Source organism: Nelumbo nucifera, chromosome 1 (genome assembly GCF_055504915.1).
Source record: "Nelumbo nucifera cultivar China Antique chromosome 1, China Antique-T2T, whole genome shotgun sequence".
NCBI classification, from domain to species: domain Eukaryota; kingdom Viridiplantae; phylum Streptophyta; class Magnoliopsida; order Proteales; family Nelumbonaceae; genus Nelumbo; species Nelumbo nucifera.
The window spans coordinates 16,403,497-16,418,207 of record NC_142649.1 but is presented as its reverse complement, the minus strand read 5'-3'; the positions used below and the strand labels follow the sequence as shown (position 1 = coordinate 16,418,207).

Genomic DNA, 14,711 nt, shown 5'->3' with positions numbered 1-14,711 from the left:
ATAAAAGGTACAATTTTGTATCAGATAAGAGTACAAATTATAATTTCAAATAAATAGATGCAAAACTAAACCAAGTGCAAAATTTGTATCTGATTCAGTTTTTTGGCTGCAAAGTACAAATAAACAGAGCCAAAAGAGAAAACAGTATATATATATATATATATATATATATATATATATATATATATATATATATATATTATGATCGCTTCTAGAGGGTGGGAGACAATCCTCGGACGGATGGTACGATAAATTGCATGCATGTTTGTCCTTGGCGACCTAGTAGACACTCCCACATGCATCTACTCGAAAATCTAATGGAGGATGAGCCAGTTGTTAAAATCAGTGTGTGAAGTGACTCTTTGCTGTTAATTCAGAATGTTCATCAAGCTTGGTTAAGTTTATTATCTCAATTCAATAAGGGTAGCTGTTCAGTGAGTAATTGATGTAAAGGAGTAGAAGACAAGAATTAATGGGTCCTACCTAAGACATCTGCCCATCCAAGAAGTCAGTATGTCCAATATTGAAATATCACCAAAGTTTTCTATATTGAATTTTTTGTCATTTCCCAAAACTCGCCAGCTATATATATAAGTATAAATAATTCAATAGGTTTTAAATATGCCCTACAAATACAGTATATGATGGGAATATGCAGTTGACATCATTTAGAGAGAGAGAGATTTTCACTGTATTTTGTAATAGTAATTGAATAGTAGTTTAGGATCAATTAAATGATTTTATCATCTCAATGGATTTACCCTGAATAAGGGTCTCTTAGGCTTAGTTTGGATGGAGTATAAATATAAATATGTAGAGTGTAAAATTTTAGGTTGCATTTGGATGCGATGTAAATCAAGAATGGATGTGAATTTTACATCGGTTCGATTTTGTATGTATTTGGAAAGAGGGTGTAATTATTATTGATGTAAAATTATACTTTGGTTCAGTTTTGTGTGTGAAGTGTAGCTTTATGGCGATAATTGATGTAAAACCTCATCAACTTTAAGGCTATGTTGTAGGGAAATGAAGGGAAACGTAGAAAAACCTATACAAGGCTTGTAAAGGTTTCCCCACATTTCCCTACGTTTTCCTTCAAACCAAACACAGCCTAAAGTTTTACATCAATAATCAATGTAAAAACTACATTGATTTTATCAATGTAAAACTTTACACTCTTCCACCCATCACTATTTTCAAAAAAGCAATGGTCGCTTTCTAGTTCAATGTAAAACCTCATCAACTCTAAGGCTATGTTTGGTTTGAAGGAAAAAGTAGGGAAAGGAAGGGAAACATAGAGAAACCTATACAAGGCTTGTAAAGGTTTCCCTACATTTCCCTACTTTTTCCTTCAAACTAAACACAACCTAAAGTTTTATATCGATAGTCAATGTAAAAACTACATTGATTTTATCAATGTAAAACTTTACACTCTTTCACCCATCACTATTTTCAAAAAAGCAATGGCCACTTTCTAGTTCAACGTAAAACATCATTAGCGTATTTTTACACTGATTCCAAACGCAGCCTTATATTTTGTATGCATTTGTACTGTACATATTTGTATTTGTACTATTTCCAAATTAAGCCTTAGTTTCACAAAAAATAAAGGGTCTCTTAGAGGAGCAAGGTTTAGGCTATTTAGCTGAATGTTTTTGCTGTTTAGCGGGCTGTGGAACCAATAATGAGGTTCCATGCCATTAATAAAATACATGAGGCCCGCATATTTTATAGTGGAGCCCATGAATTTATTACTGGTATGGAACGTAACCTCATCATTGGTTGATTGGTTCCACAACCTGTTGAACAACTAAAGCGTTTAGCTAATCCAAATTCTTCTTAGGGTCAGTTTGGAAAGAGTACAAATACAAGTATGTACAATATAAATACATACAAAATACAAGGTTTTGCACTATACAAATTTACATTTGTATTCCTCCAAACTGAGCTTTAGGTCCGGCTCGCTTTTTGATAAATTACTTAACCAGGTAAATGCAATTACTTGGGTAAGTTTTTCCCAGGAAACTCTTACCCAGGTAAGTGTATTTACTCATGTTCTTTTATTTCCAAAGTAAAAAAATGAAATAACCATTTTAACCATAAATATTTATTATTAAAAGGGGCATTTTTGTCTTATTCAAGTGTTGGAAACTTTCCCCCAAGTGGGAAAGTTATTTACCCACGCAGGAGATGGGTATCAGGGTAAGTGATACCCAGGAAAATAAATTTTCCCTGGTCTCCACATTAATTTGAAAAAAGAAAATGGGATTCTTGGTCAATGGGAACCAAAATCCCATTGACCAACTTTCTCCCCTCTCAAAATCCAAAAAAAGAACGCCCCCTTCATGTAATACTCCCTACTATTTCCTTTCATTAAGATTAAGAAGACTAGAGTGTCTACTAACTAATCTTCATAGAACCTATTTAGGGACCTTACTTAACAGCTTAAGCATTTAGGTAAAAAGGTTGTTTGACATGGTATCAAAACTTATTTGGTCAAGTGGTCTAGTATTTGATCCTCACCACCCTTATTATAATTAATTAAAATTTAACACAAAGTATGGATGGACCTATGTTTATTCACACTTTAAATGGTTTTCTCATGAGAGAGAGGGTGTATTAAAAGAATAAAAACCTATTAAGAGACCTCATTCGTATAAGCTTTGAGATTTAATCTTTGACATAGACAAGGAGAGAAATAAAATAGTTATATATAGTCACCAGACCATTGCACCATAGATAATTGTCTACATAATGGTCATGAGGAGAAACATTTTCTTAGGAAATTGATTTATAAAATGGAAACAAGAACAAGCCCGGCCTCACTCATATAAAAGGTGGAAATTATGGGAAGTATGCAATCAAATTTGTGGGGTCTAAACATCCTACCATTGGCTTAGAAATAGATTTCCCAAAAAAAAAAAAAAATCATCATACCTTTCGTCTTTATTTTCTTTTACATTTTTAATTGGGAGAATTTCTCAGGGCATTTTCGAGACCAAATCAGCCCCCCACAAGATTGGCCCCCATAGCACATGCCCATCGTGTATTTCTAGGATTATTATCGGGAAATATTCCCAATGCTCGGCGGAGATGTGCTGTGGGATGTTGTGCAAGATAATCTTGTGGGAGACTGATTTCAACTCGCATTTCCTACCCGTTTTTCTTCACAAATATGCAATTAATATCCCATGCATTAATTTATGTTTTCCCCATTAAAATTCGCACAGGAAGGCCGTGTGTAGGTGTAGTAGCATATGAGTCAATGCCCAAAGAGAAGTGTCGCCTATTAATTAAAAAAATTTATCAAATCTAGAACGTGCTTCCCCCATTAATTATTAATACTTGCATTGTCCTTCAAGTCACAGCTCTTCATGAAATCAGTATTTATGGATTTGAGGGTCCCCTTTAGGCTTTACCATTCATTTCTATTGAGTTTTATATATAAAATATCTAGGTACCTGACGTAATTATACACAATGGTGGTGGAAGGTAATAGATAGGAGCTGATAATATCTTTAAATCTAATCCTTCAGTGGAGGCCTGGACAGGAAACCCCTATTTTTTATATTATATATATATATATATATATACTGTATATTTTTTTAAATCTTCAAGAAAGTAATAAATGAAAAATACAGAAAAATAGTTTTGATGTGTTCATGATTTGATAATGGATATGACATTAAATAGAACAAAATGGTGAAATAGGATTTATGTAACCAACCCTATTTAGTTGGAAGAAGGCTTAGGGGATGATTAATGGACATAGCCTAATAAAATAATATAAAGGCTGTATTTGGTTGTGGTGCAAATCTGAATCAGATACAAATGTTGCACCATTGTCTCATTTGTACTCGCTAGAAGTGTAAATTTTGCATCTCAAAACTGATATAAAATTTAGGCTGCCTTTCTCCCATCTCAATTCTCTCTGCATAAAGTGAGAATCACATCATCTTGCCTCATTCCAAATAATAATTAACTGAACCTCCATTCTCTTGCATATAAGGTGGGATCACACCAATTACATCCTATCAATTGTTTTGTTTTTTACAAATAGACAAGATAAAGTCAAATATGAAACAAAGTAAACCAAAATTTACACTCCCATACATTTACACCAGTGCAAATGCAGACAAATGTGTTAGTGGAGTCAGTCTATTCAAATGATAAAGAAAGCACTTACTAATGTCGTGTTAAAGAGGGATAGCATGTCCCCAATTTTGAGCATTTTATTATTTGCATGGAAATGAGTATTGAAGAAATCCTAGAGATTTACTTTCATTGTGGCCTTTCAAAAAAAAAAGAAGAAGTCTATTTATGGGCAAAGAAAGATGAATGAGTTCAAGAGGCAAATCAAAATGATAAAGGTGATGTATAATTGTCTGAGACTTTATACAGACTCTACAAAAGGATAATGAAAGGTTCAATGGCAATTTAATTTAGACAAAATGGGACAGAGGACTGTTTTCAAAAAGTTAGAAAGAGATGCAAAAATGGTACTAAAGATTAGGGCAGTTCTCCAATGGGAGAAGGAGAAGTCACTTTCCCCCTTTCCCCTACTTCACATCTTCAGCCACAAATACAGATATATGTGATCCTGGGGCTGGATTCCATGAGGTAACTAGATTCCTCTTGCCTCTGGAAGTGATTTAAGCTTTCAACCAAATAGAAAAATGTGTTTCGTACGTGATACAACCCACAGGCCTGGGGAGTGGGGACTTCTCTCATGGTTGTAAAGTAGGCATTCATATTTTAAATTTTAATTCCAAGTAGCCCTTATTGATATTGATCGACTAGGTAGCTATCAGTATTTTGAATCCCGGAGGTTTTGTGGACCCGAAAGATGGCCAGGTGGCAAGTTTGGAGCCCGGTCACTAGGTCATGAGTTCAACCACCTGAATCAACCATCATGTGAAAATACTGCCAACGACTAAGGAGGGAAATTTCCACCCTATCCGGTGGATATATATTTCGTATTTGTCCCTAATGGAGCATTCTTTTCTGAATTGAAAAATGGATTTTGAGACGGGAGAATTTTGGGATATTACAATCCGTACTGGTGCAAGTTGGGTATAGTATTAGGCTAAACCCAACACCAACTCATATATTGTTGGAAGGCATCTGAACTTATGCATTATGTGTTGAATTTAATAATATTATGAATTTTATATGAAGAAAATTTGATAGTCTATATGTCTTCTACATGTTACATGTTATAATCAAATAATTGAAAATTTTGATATTTTTTCATGTTATTTTATTTCTTTATTGCCTATATATGACGAGAAATAACAAGAAATTAGATGTAAGTTCTGGGCCCAACCCAACAATCTAATCTGCCCCACCCTCAAATGGGGAAGGTAGGTCGGTGAGTTTTTTGCATTTTCTTGTGCGATGAAAATTTGATTTCTGAAAATCCAACCTAGTATAGGTTATGGGGAGGGGTACAGGGGTCTAGAATTTATAAAACCCTCTCCGAATCCACCTGTTTCCATTGCTGCCCATTCCACTTCCAATTTCTGTTATACCAATCTAATGGACAAGAATTTTCCAAACAAGAATTTTCCAATTATACGATTTCATTTTAATTATATGTAACACCAATCACACTTCCAATTACTGTTATACCAATCTAATGGACAAGAACTTTCTAAATCTACGATTTAATTTTTTTCCTCCAATGTACAGGAGTGTTATGTATAAAAGTGTTATCAAGAGCTTCAGGCAGCTTTGAGAAGAAGACGACGATGGAACTTGTACGGTGAAGACAGGTTGTATAGCTTTGCTCAAAGTGTTGTATGATACGTGATGCACCATATTAATTCATCACCATGCCACAGGATGACAGGTAAGTGTCATATAAGCTAAAGAATTGTGAGACACAATGGGGGAACCTCAATTTGAAGTTTCCTCCAATACCCCTTCCGGCAAAACATTTCTTAGACTGTTTTGAGTTAAAAGTCTCAATCAAATAAAAAATTCCCATTACAATTCAAAATGCCTAGGTGGTGCTGATGTGGCAGGGTTTCAACTGGAAACGAAAATGATACCAAACATATCCTACGACATAGAGGGAAGGTCCCACTTTGACAAAAGATTAATCTGCTTAGGGCCATGTTCTGATCGAGAGACCTATTCTGGTATTAGGCACCAAGGTTTTTAAAATTGACTCGGAGAACAAACCGATCAGGAGTCCGGTTCCCAGGTCGAATGATTCAACTGTTCGAGCCAAACGGTCAGTCCGTTCTGACAAAAAATAAAAAACGGTCAAAGTGGTTCGTACAATTAATCGCCCGGGATTTACTGACCAAAATCAACGATTTTTAGAAAAATTCCAGTTTTGAGGAAAAGCGGAACCCGTCACTTGACCAGTTCACGGTTTTTCTGATCTGACCATCCAGTCCGATCGGGTTTTAAAAACCATCTTAGGCACTTGTTTTTCTTTTAAATAGTACATATATATCAGCCATGCGTTGCGGTCAATAGAATTATATCTTTGTGCTGGAAGCTCCTTCATTCAATTGACAATTTCTTTGGTTGCATTTACTATAAACCAAAGCACAGGAAGGAAGGAAGACCGGAAGAGAAGCTCCCTTGATAGTACTATCTCGAGAACCCGACAATCTGTTTGGTTTGTAGTCTAGCGCGTTGTGGAAGAACAAACTGTCTTTTGGAGGTACTAACTTTGGGGTAGAGGCTTAAAGGTTTTATTGCTTTTTTTGGTTGTAGCTTAACGCAATAACGCGTTTTCCTATGCTGTAAATAAGATTTTTGGAGCATATTTTAATTGAAGATATATAAAAAGTCAAGTGCAGACTCTAACAGGGAGGGGGCCCTTTTAAAAAGACCGATAGGGCCCCTTTTTTTCTGAGTATATCTTTTGGTGCAACTTGGACGAGTTGACATGGGGCCAGCCCAAGACCTGGCCTAACCTGAGGCAAGCCCAGCCCAATCAAACTGCGTTTTGATTTGGTAATGAATTCAAGCACACTCCGTTAGCAATAGCCAAACTAGTTAACTAAACTTTGCTCTTCTGATCTGGGGCTTAAAGGTGGGTTCGGCATCAGTTTTGTCTAGTGAATTTCAACTACAAGTGTAGCTTATTTCATTCGAACACTTTTATTTTCTTTGGGGATTTTCTAGTGCGGATGAGTTGAAGATAAAATCATGCACACCGGACTGGGTTATCTATCACAAGTGAACACTGACATTTTTATTGTGAGCCCCACCTGTACTGAAAATTGGCATATACCAATGGTTTTTAAAAACCGACCCAGTACCTGAACCATTTTGGCCACTGGTTTTTGGGTCAGTGGTTCAATCATATGGTTTGAATGGATAGTTCGTTCTAATTTAAAAAAATAAAAAAATAATTAAAATAAAATGGCCAAAACTGTTGTCTGGGTCGAGCGGGTTGCTGATCAAGCCGACAATTTTGGCCAAAAACAAGTTAAGTGTGAAACGAAATCGATTGCCTAGAAAATTTCCAAGCCGAACGGTCTGACCATCTGGGTCAATGGTGGTTCAAAAATCACGTCACGTACACTCATGATAGATAACCTAGCCCGATATACATGCTTTTGTCTCCAGTCAATCCGGTCTCGTGCATTTCTACTTATAGAATGTACAATCAATTTTCACATTCCTATTTATATTCATATTTGTATCATCTATTGGTAATCTATGCAGTGTCCCAGAATTTTAACTTAAACCATTAGAAAATGGGTCGTGGAGTGAGTAGTCTATGCGTAATCAAATTCTGGTTGGAGAAGTGGTTCGGGCAGAAACCTCTAATGGAGTTATACCCATTACCCAGCTTTATTCTTGGCAAATCAGGATAGTGGGGTGTTGGTTAATTAGGAACTGTTTCTCTATCTCCAATAGTGTTGTCAACTAGTTTCCATCTTTCAGAAGGAATTTGAATGACTGGGAGTTTGATCAATGGATGGGAAATGCTCCATGTGCTGCACCTTCATTCTCCCAAGCGAGACTCACAACACACTAGAATGTGGGTGGGTGAGAAAGGTGGCTCATTCGCTGTGAACTCTTTCTACAAGCTCCTTGCTGGTGCAGTCCCCAATTCTTTCCTTGCCTCTAGAATCCGGAAGAACAATGCCCCTTCAAAGGCCAAATCCTTCGTCTGGTTTGCTGCTCTAGGGAAGTGTTCAACTCAGGATAAGTTTCTAACCAGAGGAATGAAACTGGATCAAGCTGGCTGTATTTTTTGCCTTGCTGAGTTGGAAACAGCTAATCACATCTTTCTTCATTGTCAGCATGCACATAGGGCATGGAATGTAGTTCTGGGAACTTTTGATTGGTCTGGCTGCTTCCCCTCATCCATTCTCTCCTTTCTCAAAAGCTGGATTTTGAAATGTTTGAGCAAGAGAGGTCAAACCCTATGGGATATGGTTCGTATGGATGTTATTTGGGGGGCATTCTTTTTTTGGATTTTGAGAGGGGGGAAAGTTGGTCAATGGGATTTTGGTTTCCATTGACCAAAAATCTCATTTTTTTTTTCATATTTATGTGGGAACCAAGGAAAGTTTATTTTCCTAGGTATCATTTACCCCATCTCTTAGGTGGGTAAATACTTTCCCATTAGGGGGAAAGTTGCCAACACTAAAATGGGACAAAAATTGCCCCTTTTAATTATGGATTTTTATGGCTAAAATGATCATTGCCTTATCTACACGAGAAATAAAAGAACATGGATAAATGTACTTATCCGAGTAAGTGTTTCCCAGAAAAAACTTACACAGGTAACTGCATTTACCGGATAAATAACTTACCGAAAAGCAAACAGGGCCTTGGTGTATTTGGAGGGAAAGGATAAAGGAATGCTCGGATCTTCAATAATGTGAGCTCGGATTATCAAACTATATTGTCCAACATCAAAGGGATGCTCTGCTCATGGCTGTATTTTCACAGGGAATTCAGTGAGCTGGACAATCACATAATTTTGACCAGGACATGCTATTTAACTGTTAATACCTTGCTAACAATTTGTATATCCTATGGAGCTGTATAGCTATGCTAATCGTTTTTTATACTAGTACAATACAATACTTTACGTTTTCAAAAAAAAAAAAAACACATTAATACAAGCCACCTTGGGGTAATGCATTATTTATTAACCAAATAATTTCTGAACCAATACACAGTAAGCAGTAAAATAGGAAAAATCATTTGTAATGGCTTGGATATGCAAAACCATGCTGATGATGATACTAGTAAGAATGAGTGCTTTGACATAGGTATTACAGCAATCAATGCCATTCCCTCATGTGAATTTTGGGGGCACTTTGAGGAGTCTTACCACTGAAGGGCTGCACAGACTCCAGTGGTCAAGAAAAAAAATAGATTTGAACATGGATGTGGTGTTGTTTTGCAATAATGGTCATAGATGGCCTTATTTTGAAGTAACTATTCACCTATATGTGGTCTACTTAATATTGATTGGGGTTGAAGAACTCCATTTTTTTTTCACAAATATGTTTTAAAGTTTTCCTTTCTTCCCTCAGGGATCCCATGGACTAAAGAAGAGCACAAAACTTTTCTAGCCGGTCTGGAGAGTCTCGGCAAGGGGGACTGGAGAGGTATTTCGAGGAACTTTGTGCTGTCTCGAACTCCAACCCAGGTAGCTAGTCATGGACAGAAGAATTTCCTTAGACAGTTTACCTCCAATAGGAAGAAGCGCAGATCAAATCTATTCGATGTAACCATCCAAAGACCTATAATTTCCTCATCTCTTCATTATAATGTCCTTCTATGAAGCTCCAAATGTGTCTTTTCCTTTCCCCATCTAACCAGGGCATTAAATTTATAGGACCCAAGTCATACTGCCCCAGGTTTACCCCTTAAGCCAATTATCCAATTCCATGAACAGGTTTGCAACGATCATTTCCCTAGAAGTGAACAGAATTAAAATGAAGATTTAGCCACAGTACTTTGCCGAATATCATATAATTGGTGGATACCTACAGGCTGGTACCTCAGCTCAGATTGCAAAACAAGTAGCAGTTCGAGGCTTGGAAGGTCCCACAGTTGTGCCCATGTCTGCAACCTGGATTACTCCTGACTTTGTTGGAATGCCACACATGGTAATAAATCATTCACTTCTCTGCAGTTTGTTCAATTTTGAAGGACTACAGTGCTAAGAGCAAGTGGATCTAAGACCATTGGAGGATGGGTTAAAAGTTCAACCAATTGATATAGAACTAATCACATTAGCTAGCCAGATTGGCCACCAGAACCAAATTGATTGAGATGAGTCAATTTCATCCTAGAGGAGTTTTATGGTTCCTGAAAATTATCTAAATTAGCCTTTTATATCTGTACTCATAAAACTGAATGGGTAAGATTATATGACTGGTCATTTCTACATTGCTGCTCCTATGCCTTTGGTCCAATTGATAATATTAACCTTGATTTTTTCTAACAGGGAGGAATTTCCAGTGGTAAATTGACAAATCCTGCAACAACAACAGATCTTCCAACTGCATCATTCATCCCGGCAATGAATCACCCCATTCTAGATTATGGTTATCTTCCTAAAGCATGCACCACCCTGGCTAGTACAGCAATATCCCTTGAGTCAACCTTCAACCTGTGTCCTCAACCGATCATGCAATGTGAATCTCAGGCAGCTAGCTCCAGGAACTTCTGCTGTGAACACTGACTTGGAGTTGTCCATCGGCCCACCTCAAGCCCATAACCAATTTGTCATCTCAGACATCCAACCTGAGTGGGGCTATTCGAGTGGTCTGAATTATTTTGGGTGGACGAGTATCTCAGATTGGCTGTTTTGGTTTGATTGTTTGAACCTAGAAATAAAGAGTTCAGACAGTTTATAGTTTCCTTTTGTTTCATGTTACAATCTAATTAACTAAACCTTCAGCACAGTCCCATGGCACAGAATGCTTCCATTTGTATGTGCTCATCTGGTAAAGTTACAAACTAATTATTAGTAGAAATATTAATAGATATTAACATTCGAGCTAATATTAATAGAAATAAATAGTACAAACTCAGCCTACTCTCAAGAGTAGGACTCTCAGGAGTAGGAACAGAGATCTGCTCCACATGTTTGCACATCAAAGGTACCTTTATCTTTTCATGTCATTTGGTGAGGGTGTTTTAGCAATATACATCCCTTACATAGACATGTACAAAGCACAGCTAGGGTGGCTGGGTGGGGACTGAGATCTTCTTCCTACTATGCCTTGGGTGGGTTTTGCTTGTTAGTTGGTACTAGTAGCCTTGTAATGAATCCTTAGTAAGCTGCAATTGTGCATGCAGTTGATGAAAAGATTTGGTCTGTTAGAAACAGATTAACAGGTTAATGCACTAGTGTACTTAGGGGCCCAAATGTCTGATATCAGTTTTCTTTTGATCTCTGTCATCTGTTGCTTGTACAGCAGGTGGGTGGGGCAGCAAGGAATGAGGCATTTAGAGGGTTGTTTTATTTGTAGGGTGAAGAGGTTGGTATTTGTTTAGTTTGACAACTTGGACAATGGAGAGGTTGTCCAAGTTTGACAACTTGATTTATAGGTGAGAGAGAACCAATATCATTGAAAATACAAACAGCTATTGCTCTTGGGCCAGGCCCCTTCAGAACTTTATCAAATGCTCAACCTGGCCTGCCTAAGTTGTATCCCTAGCTAAAGACAGCAAAGCTGAAGTTTTCCTTTTCTGAGGTCAGGCATGGGAATGGTTTAGAAGAGTTGATTTGCTCATTATGCTGCATCAGAAGAAAATATTGCCTGTTAGAATGGGGAAAGTTTACTTTCATCTAGGAACTCTCTGAATTTCTGGTATATTTCTTGCACCAATTGCAAATTTGTGATATCTATGACCATTTCTACAAAGTGCAAATGACTTGCTTCTGATCATCTTTGAAATATGAGAAGTTGAATTAAAAAACAATTGAAACCTGATTTTCTAGATATGGTTCCTTGGTGGTATTTAGGGTATGTATTCCTTGCTTCTGATCATCTTTGAAATCAAAGAGAGAGTGCAGGACCAAAGTATCTTTCCTTCAGTGCCTGCCTAATTTTATTTTTTCTTTTAATTATATGAAAGCAAGTCAAGTTAGATTATTTCCTTTTAAGATTGTATGCAAATTTTTTTATGAACTAGTTGTCAAATAATCAGGTCCACCTCTTGACAAATTTCACAGTGACAACTGGCAACAATATACCATCAACATAACAAGGATCCAACCACAGATATGATAATACAAGGAACACATTCTACCAGAGACTTTAGCATATCAAATACCCTGCTGACACACAATAACAAATAAAAATAAATGGACCTAAGGCAGGACATATACTCCCCCTACTCCCCCTTAATAAACAAAACTTCTAGTCCTTCAAGTATTTTATTGAACGCATATGAGGCAGAATGGATCTCAATGCTAGAATCAGTTGGTCAATTAATCAAACATCTTGACGCAACATGTGTAAAATTGGCACTGTAATTTTCTCATTCAAGTAGTTTACTTTAATTGCATCAAAATAACAACAACAATTTATACTTAAAAGAGCGTATAAATTCCATAATGATTCCAACACACAAATACCAATAAAGAAAACAATGAAGAGACAAAAATTGATCAAATACCTTAATTGATGTTGCTTGCTCTTAATGGTTATAGGGCTGATATTGGTGGTCAACCTAAAAGGGGAAAAAATAGAGAGTAAGACAATGAAGAAGAAGAAGAAGAAGAAGAAGAAGAAGGAGGAGGAGGAGGAGGAGGTATCCATCTTTTGTGTGCAGCTTGAGAAGGAGATGAAGAAGAAGAAGACGAGAAATAAAAAGAAGAAGAAGATGATGAGAGATCAATCTTATCCTCACTAGAGATTGATACCTTGCACACACACACACAAAGGGAGAGGGACGAGGGTTAAGTGACTTCAGTCGAGAGGACTCAGAGTTTCAAACTCAAACGAGAAAAGAATTGGTAAGATGGCGCACGAAAAATTTTCATGCCACAAAATATGTTCAGTTTTTTGTAGAGACCCAAATTTCATTATGGGAAGAATGAATCCTGCAACAAGAAATGATTATCCAAACACCTACATCTCACTCATTTTTGCCCATTCTTTTTCAGAATTGGCTAGAATAAAAACAATGAGGCCAGACTAGCCAGTGGTAGCGAACCAAAATGGGTTCAATTCTCATTCTTTCTCATTCTTACCCAAGATGAAATTTTAAGATAGAAAAAAATGGGTAAAATGTGAAGAATGAGAAAATATTGCTATGAACCAAATGTTTTTTTCCCAAAAAAATGATTTTTTTACAGCAAGAATGAGAGTAAAATTTGTACAAATTTCATTATCATTCATTTTTTTATTAATCAAAATAATAATATAAGGGTGTCAAACCGGTTTTGGCTTGGATCCCATGCAACCCAAAATCAATTTAGAAAGATTGGACGAACCAACAAGACATATTGGATTGGACCAATCCAGTCCAAAATATTTATTAGATTGGATTGGACCATCCGGTGCGTTCATAATAAAAATTTATATTGGATTAGGTTGGATTAAGCCAATATCTGGCCAATTGATATAAGGTAGAATATAAGTCTCGATGGACCAAGTTTGGGTGGAAACCAATCTAAATCAAAACAAATTTGAACAAATTGGACAATCTAGACATTGAATTGGACCAATCCAAAATATTCATTGGATTGGATTGGACCTGGTCCATTTATAATGTATTCACATTGGACTGGATTGAATTGGATCAAATCCAATCCAATTGACACCCCTACATACAACACTCAATGGCAAATATATATCATGGAATCATGTGGGCCCTACATCAATAACACAATATGAAAAACGACAAAAAAAAATTGAGAAGCTTTTACAATTTGTTGCATTAAAAATATATATAAAATGAAAAGAAGCAATGTATAACATCAAAATGAGTAATATAAAGAAGTATAAAATGTCTATGAGTTTCATTTAATTTATTTATCAGCGTGTTGGAAGTCGTTCATATCCATGTTTATCGGTCAACTAGTTAGCAATATCAATCCTTAACCTTTTCATTGTTTCATCTCAATCATGAGCACTCAAGTTTAGTGTTTGTATGTTTGTTGATGCAATCTCTGATAGCCTCTTCATTTTCATATATTTTGAACAATGGATCTTCTTGATTAAGTAATGTCTCCTGCCTAATGAAATTATGAAGTGTACAGCATGCAATGGCTATGCGCCTTTGTATGTCAATGCTATAAGGTTTCATGTAGTTCAAAATCTAACAACGTTCCTTCAATACTCCAAAGCATCGTTCTATCCTAAACCTTTTCATTGTTTCATCTCAATCACGAGCACTCAAGTTTAGTGTTTGTGTGCTTGTTGATGCAACTATATTATTATCTCTGACAACCTCTTCATTTTCATATATTTTGAACAATGGATCTTCTTGATCAAGTAATGTCTCCACCTAATGAAATTATGAAGTGTATAGAATACAATGACTATGCGCCTTTGTGTGTCAACACTATAAGGCTTCATGTAGTTCAAAATCTAAAAACGTTCCTTCAATACTCCATAGCATCGTTCTATTACATTACAAAGTGATGAATAATGAAGGTTAAACAGCTCACGAGCATCCTTCAGTCGTTGTCTCACTATCCTATATTCATGCAAATGATAACGATCACCTTTAAATGGGGTGAGAAATCTTGTAAT

At 36.4% G+C, this 14,711-nt stretch overlaps 1 long non-coding RNA gene across 1 annotated transcript; it reads right to left on the bottom strand.

The window, feature by feature from the left end:
• Window positions 1–1,915: 1,915 nt before the first annotated feature.
• LOC104611592 (uncharacterized) lies at window positions 1,916–13,130 on the bottom strand. Its single transcript, XR_737696.3, has 3 exons — window positions 12,875–13,130; window positions 12,628–12,681; window positions 1,916–8,917 (listed from the first exon to the last, which is right to left on the bottom strand). It is a non-coding gene; the product is annotated as an uncharacterized LOC104611592 (long non-coding RNA).
• Between the last annotated feature and the right edge of the window lie 1,581 nt (window positions 13,131–14,711).